Genomic DNA, 12,485 nt, shown 5'->3' with positions numbered 1-12,485 from the left:
GGATGCAAGCCACACCTTGCTGGAATAATGGCCACTTAGAGCTTACTGCTCAACTAACAGAGCATGAGGGTCAAAGTAATGTGCAAAAGGGAAATATCCAGGGAAAAGCAAACTTGTCGGACAAAGAGCATACAGTGATTTTCACGAATTTGAGACACGAGGCCCGGGCGACATCTTAAACCGCTCAAATAGACTATACATCCTGTCTGGTTTATCCTCATTGGCCTACCTAAAATCAGGACATCTTGAATCGGTGCATTTTAAAAACCATCCCTCTATAAGTTATAGGGAGTCTACTCTAACAAAATCGACTAATAAGCAAGATATTCAAAACATCTTGGAAGAAAAAGACGTACTCAAGGGATGGGGTATCGGTGTCGATACATGCTCAACTGAAAAGTATCCGCACATACTTCTGCAGAGGCTGCAAAAACCAACCGGGGTAGCATTACGGAATTGCATTCTAAAGGGCATAAGATTGATCCTGAGTCCATACTGGGACAACAACATCAAAATCAAACTTATGAAGGGGAAAGCCACTAGACAATGCATGGAGACAAGAGCGACTCAGGGCACCATCACAGAAGACTGGGCCTGGAACTCAACAGCTCTGCACACCAAAGGGAGGACACATCCCTAGCACACAAGTAGCAAAAACAAGAACAACCCTCAGATTAATAAGCTGGAATGTTGCAGACTTCAAATCAACTTTAGCAAACAAGGAGGCCATAAGTGTACTCAAAACAGGAGACATCATATGTTTACAGGAAACATGATCGACATCACCAACCTCCATTAAAGGCTTCCAGGTAATACGCACCATAGCCTGTAAGAAAAACTTATTTGGAAGACCTACTGGTAGGGTAACAATCTATATAAGTTTGTACTTTCTAGTACAGAGGTAGGAATGGCCCACAAATTTCCTCTTTATCCAGATCGTCAGCATAAAAGGAATGTTGCCAGAGGGAATTCCAACCACAACTGCAGCAATTAACCTATACATTAAACCAAACAAAAAAACACAAAAACAGAGAACACAAGGATGTTCACTAGCCTAATTAGAGAATATCAGTGCCACTTGGCCAGACACCTAGGACACAAAGGCCAGAACATTATGGAAGCTTGCATCAACAAATTCAGCCTGGAGCGGGCAAATCAAGTGGTGCAGCCAAATACGAAACCACAACCAACTTTCAAAAACATCTCCACGCTGGACTACATCTTTTTGAGCCAGGACTTACTGAGGCGGTGCAAAGACTACAAGGTGACTAAGACTATCACGAGCGAACACCACCCATTATCCATCCTTGTTAATATAAGCACAACAATGCAATTTAAAAATTTAACTGCGGGAAAAACGCTTCATACAGAGATTGATACCGCACCGATAAAATGCATAAAATGGGGACCTATAAGCCAATAGAAATATAACTCCTGGAAACAGGCCACATGCATAACCAGAATCACTATTAAAAGCAGCCAGAAGATTGTATAAAAACATTGTCTGGCAGTTGAAACAGAACATCATAGACGATAAATGGAAACGCATTTATGCATTGCTTGCCCCCAGTAAGAGCAAGGAATTTTGGAGCTATGTCAACAACCTCAATGGTGGAAGCTACATACACAATGCAGTACCAGCCAAAGAATGGGCAACCCATGCAACAAGGTTATATGTCGATGAGGATAAATCCAGGATAAAAACTGTATAAGCTGAAAACTATGGCCCAGAAGGACATGAGAAATCCTGAACACATTGAAAAGCATAAGGAAGGACCGGGCTCCAGGTCCTAATGGGTTACCGGGAAGTGTTTTTAATGAAGATCAGGCCTTTTTGGCCCCCAATATGCATTGTCTTTTTAACTACTGCTACAAAACTTCAGGAGTACCAGACTCGTGGAAAGGCTCTATTCTGCAACCGATCAATAAGAAACGTGACGCCTCACAGCCAGAGAATTACAGATTAATTGCTTTGCTGGACGTTGATGGGAAGACATATGCAAAGTGTTCTGAAAAAGCTAGAGGCGTGGATAACAGGCAATCAAATAATACCACAATATCAGACAGGTTTTCGACCGAACTCATGAACAATGGACAACGCCATTGCATTATCATATCTGCCCACTAAGGCTATAGAGGGCGTAACCCCACCCCTATATGCTTACTTTGTCGACTATAATGCTGCTTTTGATGGCATCGACTGCAACATATTGTGGGCAAAACTTGCAAAGTGGGGTATACCGAGGCAACTTCTGGCAGCCATTGTGTCCCTCCACACCCGTACATGGGTCCGCACTAAGCTCACACAGACACACACAACCACCAAGATCTACACAAACAAGGGGTTAAAACAGGGCTATGTGATTGCACCAACACTGTTTGACCTATACACTGCAGACCTGGGAGTTGCACTCTCTAAAAACCAATATCTTCCCACCCAAATTGGGTCACCTTAGAATACCTATCATGCAATACGAGGACGACCTTGTCATCCTAGACCAAACTAGAATAGGCATGAAAGGGCTTTGGAGAATCTTCAATTTTACAACACAGAAAACAAACTCCAAACCAATGCAAATAAAACCAAAGTATTGGTTTTTGGACATAAACCAAAAAAATCCTTGCTGGGCTGGATCATCGGACCACTAAGAATTGTAACCGCAAATAAGTATACCTACCTGGGAGTACAATTCTCAGATACTGGTAGAACAATACTCCAGGCCAAAACACCGGCGACAAAAGCGGCTAAGGTCACACACGCCCTATGCAAAATACACCAGAAGCTTGTGAGTCATTCAACGGAGGGTATTCGAAGAGTAATACAAGCCAAGCTACTTTCAACAATTAGCTATGGCCATCTGGCCATCCCAGGCTTATTGTCCGATAAATTGGAGCACTTGTATATCATGGCTTTCAGAAAGGTCTTTAGGCTGCCATTCTCGACAAGGCGTACACTGATCCGACTTGAGTTTAACTTAACATCAATGGACATAGAATGCAAAAAAGATATAGTGAAGCTGTATCACCATGTGAACAAGGCTAGCCCTGGTACCTTGAGGGAAGCACCTCAAACACTCATGCCGGACAAAACTAGTCGATGGGCTAGGTACCTTGTTCTAGCTAACAACACATTATGTCCGACAGCTGATCATACAAGGGTATTACAACTGCCAACAGCTAGCCTAAAAGACCTGTTTAAAAAACAGGGAAAGATCATTTCAAGGAACCAGGACATAGAAACAATCAGAGCTATCCGTGGTGCAGAGGGCCTTGCCAAATCATATGAAGCCACTCTATGCCAACCATACTCGAAAGCCGGTCTGTGTAGACAAGCTCTTCAAAACGTTCTGAAGACCAGGCTGCTATCTCTACCAATAGAGGACTACAGGGAACATTGGAAATCCATACAAGCTGGAAACAGAGGATGTTGCCTATGTCAATACCACACAGAATCAGCAGAGCATGTCATCTGTTGTTGTCCAGCCTTAGTAAGCCCGAGGCGTAAATACTTAAGGACAATGGTCAACCTAAATAAAGTAAGAATGTGCAAGGAGGCTTTACGTACATATATACTTCGACAGTACCAATGGAGCTTGCACGTTCCGGGAAGTACTTTGCCGCTGAGCGAAAGACTTTATGTCAAACTTAATGAACAAAAAATAACAGCATAATAACAATCTACACGCCGACTGTCGATGAACAACAATATCATCATTAGTGATCTTGGCTAAGTCCAATGGTCAAGAACATTGCTATTTTCGCAGAGCAAATAATATCATAGCACGTTATGGGGTATACACCTGTTACAACGCATTTGTTACAACGCACTACTGTTACAACGCGACTTTTACAACGCATACCATTACAACGCATTGCGCTGGGGGGCGCTCTAGGATAGGGAATAAGTATAATTTACTATCCAACACCTTCCCTAGGGTCCACGGGGACTGGAGTTAGAATAGTAAATTATACTTACCACTATCCAGCACCTCAAAGCGCTATGCGTTGTAATGGTATGCGTTGTAATGGTCGCGTTGTAACAGTAGGTAGTTGTAATGGTATGCGTTGTAACATGGTACATCCACGTTATGGCCATTAGTGATCCTGCACTAAGCCCAAACAGTTAAGATGAATTAATATTAGGGCATTGACTGATCAACAGACGTATTTGTCAGTAGATGTTTTTTTCTTTTAAATACAACCTTATTTTAGATGCGTTTTTAGATGCTTTATTACTAATCTACTGTTTTAACTATAAAAGTAACATGCATTGTATTTGTAAATGATTTTAGGTAATCATACAATAAAAGTATTCATTGGTGGTGGTGGAGTGGCACTACTTGACAGGGTAGACTCACTGATGGCAGAGTTCAGGTGCAGATGCAAGGTTGAAATAAGCCTGTGATGTCGTTGAGGCATCAGATCAGGGGGCTAGACGCTGGCCTTTGGACTCACTCTGTGTTCTGGGGTCAAGACACACAGGTCCAGTCCTTTTCACCTAGGCTAGAGGGTAGTAAGCAGCAGGTCAGCAGAGCAAAGCAGGAGCCCAGCAGAATGCAGTCCAGCATGGCAGTCCTTCAGCAGCACAACAGTCCTTCTTCCTGGCAGAGTATCCAGAGGTCCCACATTGTACTGAAGAGTTGGTGTCTAAGGTCCAGTATTTATGCCCTGCTGTGCTTTTGAAGAGGGGAAGACATTTCTGGAGGGTTCCCTTTGAAGTCCCCAGGCACACTGCCTTCCCTACCCTGTCTCCAGACTAACTAACTACAGGGGGTATGCAGCACTTTGTGTGGAAGCAGGAAGCAGACTAGTCAGTTATAAGTGGGTCTGTGTTCAGCTCCTCTCTCCGGTCTTGCCAGTAATGACCCATCAAGGCACAGCCAAGCTCCCTATTGTGTTTGGGTGTCTAGGAGGAATACCTACAGCTCAACTGTCAGCTACATCCAGTCATGTGACCAAAGAAAGGCTACAGGTACTTTCTGGCTAAGACAAAAAAATGACAACTTTCTAAAAGTGCCCTTTTCAGATATGCAATTTAAAATCTGACTGCACCATAAACTAGGATTTTACATTGGGATTCCAGAAACATCAGACATGAACTGGTAATGCCTTCACATTTAGAAATTACATTTATAAAATGTAATAAGGCAACTCCAATGCTATCTGTTTGGAGAGTTAGGCCTTGCAATAGTGAAAAACAATTGTAAGAGTTTTTCACCACCATAAATGTAAAACTTGAATGTGCATGTCCTACCTTTTAAATACATTACACTCTGCCCTCTGGGTTGCCTAGGGCCCACCCTAGGAGTGACTTATATGTATTGAAAATAAAGGTGTGGGCCTGGCAAAAGGTTTGTTTTGCCAGGTCAAAACTGCACACACAGTCTCCTCAGACCTCCAACATGCTATCATCACGGGGATTCACAAAGATGCAAGCCCAATGATAGTTGTGATGCATAAGTCCCAATTCACTGTTGAATACTGAATTTAAAATACTGGCCAGCATCTGAAGATAGTTACCTCACTGATACATGGAGACTAAGCAGACTTTATGTCGGGTAGGTTGACCAGGTATAACTTGAGACAGTTCCATAGCTTGCAGAGATTTGTGATAATTGAGAGCCCCATGTGTTTCTCTTATTGGACACTGAAAACGTGTTTGATGCTATACACTGGTGTTTCCTTCATCAAATGCTACAGAAATTCGGTTGTGGCCCCAACTATAGGAAGTGGATAGCGCTGCTACACCAAGCCTCAACATGAGTGATGAGGGGTAACACTATTGTCTCTTCAGTCTTCCCGATTTAGAGGGGGACCCAACAGGGATGCACCCTGTCCCCGCTCCTGTTCACCTTCACTACAGAACCCCTGGCGTGTATGCCCTGAGGACATCCTGATGTACGAGGCTTTACGATAGAGCCCTCTGACATTGAGGAGGAAACAGTCCCTTTATGTTATGTTATGTTATGTTATGTTAAAACGTGTTTTATATAGTGCTCAGCTACTCCGAGGAGTGTCCCGGCCCTTCAAACCCAAATACAGACAGAGAGCAGGCTAGAGATGCCGACAATGTTCTCCTCTACATCTTTGAACCTCCAATGAGAATCCTGACCATTTTCCAGACCTTTGAGACATATAATAGATATTCGAGTTATAGAATATACAGGGGAAAGTCAGTTATTTGCAAGCCCTTCAGTGCACCTGAATTGACCACCCTCCCTCAGAGGCTGGCGACAGACACAGAGGAATTTTAATACCTAAGCTTATATACCACTCCCTGTAGAGAGATTGGATATGTTAGGAACCTGGGGCAGGTTGTCCAGCAATTTCAGGGAGATGCAGAGAGAAGGAGGGGGTTGCCTCTGATGATTTTGTGGTGCACTGCTATCTTCAAGATGATCACACTCCCCAAGCTCTTCTACACCCTTTAAACATGTACTGCTAAATTCAAGAGGGACTGTTCACCAACATAGAGGGGCAGCTTAGGACCTTACTATTGAAAATGGGCATCCTAGAATAGCGCTACAGACATTTCAGCGTAACTCTTATAATGGCGAGATCGCCCTCCTGGACGTTAGGGCATACTACTGAGCCACACACTTGACAGCTATCAATCACTGGATCTGCAAACCTCATACTCACCTGACATACCGGTTAGAGATGGCGTGACGGCACCTAGGGGCAGACCTCTTGGGAATCAGGAATCGCTCCAACAGAGAACATGCAGGTCCAGGAATGTCCAGTTGATGCTGGTGAGCTGGTCAGTTGCAGGGAGGCCTCTGGAAGCTTGATGTGTCCCTGTAGTTTAATCAGGAGGTCTGCCAATTGGCCATTGAAGTTACTCTGGAGACCCTGAATTCAAGGAAAGTAGGTTGAATGTTCCTTCTTCAGACATCAGGGATGGCCTTCTTCCTCAGACAGCACAGGATTCCATCTTCTGAATCTTCCACAGGTCCAAGAGAGTTTTGATAATAGGTTCTGAAGGTCCCATTTTAATACCTGGTGCCAGCCTTTGTCTGGGGAATTCCTTGAACTAGCCCCCAAAATGACTTCCTTCATAGACAAGCGAAGACCTGGTGTCAGGTTCCTTTGCATGTGCTGCAGACAGGATCCTTTGAAGTCTAAACAGGGAGGCACCTCCTTGACATCCTTTCAGGAAGACCTTCTCCCCTCACACCTAGAACTCTTTTGTCTCAAAGTTTGAAAACAATACATAACCCATAACAGGAAAGCCAATAACAGTCATATAACCCGGCACACAGGCAAAAAAGCACAGTTCGTTTGGGCAGAAAAATGCCAACTTTCTAAAAGTAGTCCCAAGTGGCACGTGACTTCCGCACCAATCTGTCGCACTACAGAATAAAGGAGTTTTTCCTTTACAATAAACCACTCAATACCTTTTACCAATTATAGTCTAAAGTACACCAATAGTTGTCCATGAACTTCTTTCTCAATGCTACCCGTTGAACAATCACTGCGGAGACAGCGTAGTACTACCATGATTCTTTATTCCGTAATTTCAGATGAATACTAATTACCCATCCAGACCTTCGAAAGCTAAAAGTGGCATTTTCAAAAGTGTAACTTAAAATCTAAAGAGAATTTTAAGTTATAATTAATTTGAGTGGAAGCAACATGTCTCTATCTGGTCCCAAACAAAAGTGATAGACATTATAGCAGTGAAAAATGACTTTTGGAGTTTTTCACTATCTGGGCATGTAAAACCTAAACACACATGTTCTTCTATTCAAGTACCATGCACACTGTCCTACAAACCTTTAGGGCCTGCCTTAGGGGTAACTTCTAAGTATTAAAAATGAAGATTTATGCCTGGCGAAATATTTCTTTTGATAGTTCAAAATGGCAGTTGCACACCAGCTGTAGTGACAGGCCGTAGACATTTTACAGTGCTACTTTGGGGGGTGGAACAGTGAGTGCTGCTACCCACCTGTAGCATTTAATTTGCATGCCCTGGGTACAGGTAGCCCTATTTACTAGGTACTTGCAAGTAAATTTAACGCGTCTGTTAGTTGTAGGCCAATTTTATCAGGCCCCTAAAAATGAATGCCGGTGGCCCCACTGGCTCAAATTAAGAAATGTCTTTATGTGTTTTTCCCTCTCGTGCCTCAGGAAATATTCAATGAGAAAAATGAGTGCTGGTCCCCAAAAATGAGTGGGAGTTTGTACTTTTACATATGAGATACCTAGTGCTGTCATGAGTTTAGCCCTGAAAATGGGGAGTAACGTGGATTTTGTGGTTTTTGCACCAACATTGGCCTTTTTTCGCTGATTCCCCTTATATAGATTTATTGCTGGATGTAAGATTTATTACACCCCGCAACTACTGTGTTTTGTAAACTCTGACAAGGGTGTAATTGCAGCCTCTGCAGAAACAGTAGTTGTATAGGGCTTTTAATTACTGCAGCTCCTGTAAGCAAAGCATAATTGTTCTTCTATGTAATACCATTGTGTATACAAAAGTCTGCAAAATGTACTACTGTGCAAAGAAAATCTCGGCAATATGGGGCCAGTAGTATATTGTTTTGTAGGATTTCGTTTTGATAGCATTTCTTATCTGTGACAGGCCTGTGAAACGCTCCGATTCACAGTGCACTGCTGATGCACTTAAGAGTGCGCGTTCAGTAGTGTGTGAACTCGAGTTTCCCTACTTTATTTTTCCTTGCAATACTATATAGCGCGAACTCGACAACATGGCATAAGCACAATTTACATTACAGAAGAACACATTCATTTGTGGTAGGCACGGGGAGACAAAGCGATTTGCCTGGAATCACAGGATGTTGAGCTGATGCCAAGATTCAAACGTGGCTCCCCAGCTCTAAAGTTCGCAATTCTAGAACTTGTGGTGGGAGGTGTGTCTAAAAGTGTATGTCGGTGCTGGCCATTAATGAGAGAGACCTGTGCATTTTTCAAATGGGTGGTGAAAAAATATGAGTATGTTGCTGGAGATGTGGACCGCCGTGCCACCAATGTACTTACCAGGGGAGGGTAAACACCCATTATTCCGCAACTTTCTTTCCGCATACCATCACTCTGCATACTTTCATTACGAAAGTACCATGACTCCGCAATGCCATTATAACACATGGCATTACATTTTATATGCTTTTACCACGCATACATTTACAACGAAATTCGTTGTAAATGCATGAATGGTAAAAGCATGTTTTTTTTAATGTTTGGATAAGGTAAGTATGGGTATAGGGGTATATGTTTTGGGGTCCTGAGGTATATGTTTTGGGGTGTTTGGGTATTTTAAGGGTTCAGATATAGTTTTGGGTTATGGGTACAGGGGTAGTTTTAGAGTTTACGGATAGGTATGAGTTTTGAGGTACAGGGGTATTTTTAGGGTTCAGGGCTAGGTTTGGGTTTTGGGGTGTATGGGTATTTTTAGGGTTCAGGGGTAGGTTTGGGTTTTGGGGTACAGGGGTAGGTTTGGGTTTTGGGGTACAGGAGTATTTTTAGGGTTCCGGGCTAGGTTTGGGTTTTGGGGTACAGGGGTATTTTAGGGTTTAGGGGTAGGTTTGGGTTTTGGGGTACAGGGTTATTTTTAGGGTTCAGGGATAAGTTTGGGTTTTTGGGGTACAGGGGTATTTTTAGGGTTCATGGGTAGGTTTGGGTTTTGGGGTACAGGGGTATTTTAGGGTTCAGGGGTAGGTTTGGGTTTGGGGGGACAGTGGTATTTTTAGGGTTCAGGGCTAGGTTTGGGTTTTGGGGTACAGGGGCATTTTTAGGGTTCAGGGGTAGGTTTGGGTTTTGAGGTACAGGGGTATTTATAGGCTTCAGTGCTAGGTTTGGGTTTTGAGGTACAGGGGTATTTTTAGGGTTTAGGGATAGGTTTGGGTTTTGGGGTACAGGATATATTTATAGGGTTAAGATGAGTTAGTGTTTAAGGGTGTTGGGGTATTTTAGGAGTAAGGGTGGGTTATGATTATGGGGTGCAGGGGTACTTAAAGGGAGCAGGGTGGGATTCGCACACGATATGAGACATGGCATGAAGGGCCGAACGTACCACACGCCCCCAGCGTTTGTCACGCCCCCAGCACACACCCACAACGCAGACACGCTCACAAGGGACTACTTTGCTGGCACGGTTATTTTACCTTTTAAATGTAAATGGTGGGCGTCTGCATAGACTATGTCCTCCTGCTGCAACTTCCCTTTCCAACGCTGTATTGGGTGTTGTGATTGGTGCTGTGGTTCCTGAGATTACCCGCCTCAAAGATTTGGGCTCTCTCTTTATTATATTAGTATGGATGAGAAAAAACTTTAAAAACTCCTAGAATTCATATTTTTGCACTGTGGCTGTAACTGCGATATTGACTTGTATTGAATACTATTTGGAAGCACATGATTGATCAACCTCAATGGAAGAGGGCCGTTAATGTCAGCGGATCTCGCAGGGCAGTCATGCAATCTCTGTTAATGACCGTGAAACCTGGATCAGATCTGTGTATGTCACTAAATAGGGATATTAAGCACTCTCCTCCTCTCTATATTCATGGACCTACCCATTCTTGTCCAGCCCTTAGAAGAGTAGGGTCAAAGAAGGGTTGATGTAATGGAGCTCCTGTTTCCACTGCCAAAACTGTGCAAGGGATCCTGCAGTCCACCTGGCCCCAATATGCTTGGCACTCACTGGGCTTGGCAGAGACCTACAGCCAGTCTCTGAAAGAGCAGGGCTTCAAGAGCACCACAACTTGAGAGATGGACCACACGCAACCGAGACCAACTGGGTGGACTGGGCAGATTTTGAAAAATATGTAAGGACTAGGAAAAGAATTCAGTAATGACAAGAATGTCATTTAATATCAATGCAGCTGTCCTCTTGGCAGCCTCTCTCTGAATATGAGGTACTTTCTGACTAAGAGGTGCCTTTCTCATTTGCACAGCATTTTAGAGGGCTGCATGAGTCAGATTCAATAAAAATAGATCTTATACCCTTGGAAGGCATGGGCCGTCTCTATCACTTCTATATATCAATTTTCAACCAGATGTGAGGCTTAATGTATGAAATGCAAATTATTGTTCTGCAAATTTCTAGATTCCTAGTGGATTGTAGGGGATTTAGGGCAATGTTCACCAACAGGTGGAAGACTGGTGCTATGTTACTAGCCCTAACCAAGAAGTTAATGTACCATGTAAGTAACAAATTAAAGAACCAAGTCTGAAATGTTTTATAGCACTTGATATATTCAGACATACAACAGAGAAAGGATGGTGTGGCGGTGTCCCAATGGAGGGTTGCTTGATGACAAAAACTACGGGCCCGATTCACAGAACTAACTTAAGACAAAATCCTAAACTTACTACTTTTGGTATTCACAGAAGTTAGGATTTTATCTTAAGACAAACTTAAGATAGACTTAAGACAGACTTGAGACAGACTTAAGACAGACTTAAGACAGACAAGACAAGATCCTAACTTAAGTCTGTCTTAAGACAAACTTAAGACAAAATCCTAACTTCTGTGAATACCAAAAGTAGTAAGTTTAGGATTTTGTTTTAAGTTAGTTCTGTGAATCGGGTCCTACATCTCTTCGGGAATGTAGAACAGCGGAGCTGAGAGAAGATTGCTGAGGGCAAAAATATGTGTAGTGTCGCCCGCCATGTTGTTATCTTGAGAGCTGATTTTATTAGGCTGGGCAGAATTTTGATTATGCTGGAGTAATCAGAGTCATTTCTGCATTACTCTTTGGTGCAGATTCATCTATTCTCACATGATTCCTCCTCCTCGTGTAGGTAGGCGTAATTTGGGTCAGTGAGAGCACATGTAGAGTGCAGGAGCAGCTGCTTTTTGTCTTCTGCTTCATTTAGCACTATTTCATACCGCAAAATGCATCCTTGTGTCCATTTTGGATGCGAGGGGACATTTTTGCATGAAGAAATAGCAGTAAATGCAGAATTAATCTTCTTGCATAATGCAGGCTTGATCACATGGAATTCATAGATAAATCCATGTTAAAATGAAACACTGAATTACTCGAGTTACATCCAACCCAAGATTTTATGAGTCAGTGCCACTGTTACTGTTTTAAAAATGGGGAGATGCTAAACAGATGTGGAAAGGAAATACTGTACTTTTGTGGATGTTTCCTATTGTAATTATTTTTAGCCCTTATATACCAAATTAAACATTATCCCTCAAATTCCTAAAAACCCTTACTTTCTCACCTTTTTGTCCTGCTGCTTTTATCCCTGCATTAACATCTCAATGCTCATTTACTTCAAGCTGCTCCTGCAATTTTAGTTAAAATAATTGTGTGAAAAACAGAATTTCTGCAAACACCAGCTGTTCGCATTCTGGCTATCCACATTCTTCCTAGTCTCTGTATAGTAATTTACCTGCAACCACCAGCATAATTTCTCAACATGGTGTAAAGCTTTGTTTTTTTCCAGTGACTTTCTAAGGTTTTTAAAAGTCCTATTATAACTATCACTTGAAGATATGTTTTTTTTCAGTG

The sequence above is a fragment of the Lissotriton vulgaris genome, chromosome 2_1, assembly GCF_964263255.1.
Source record: "Lissotriton vulgaris chromosome 2_1, aLisVul1.2, whole genome shotgun sequence".
Lineage (NCBI taxonomy): Eukaryota > Metazoa > Chordata > Amphibia > Caudata > Salamandridae > Lissotriton > Lissotriton vulgaris.
Note: the sequence above shows the minus strand (reverse complement) of the source record.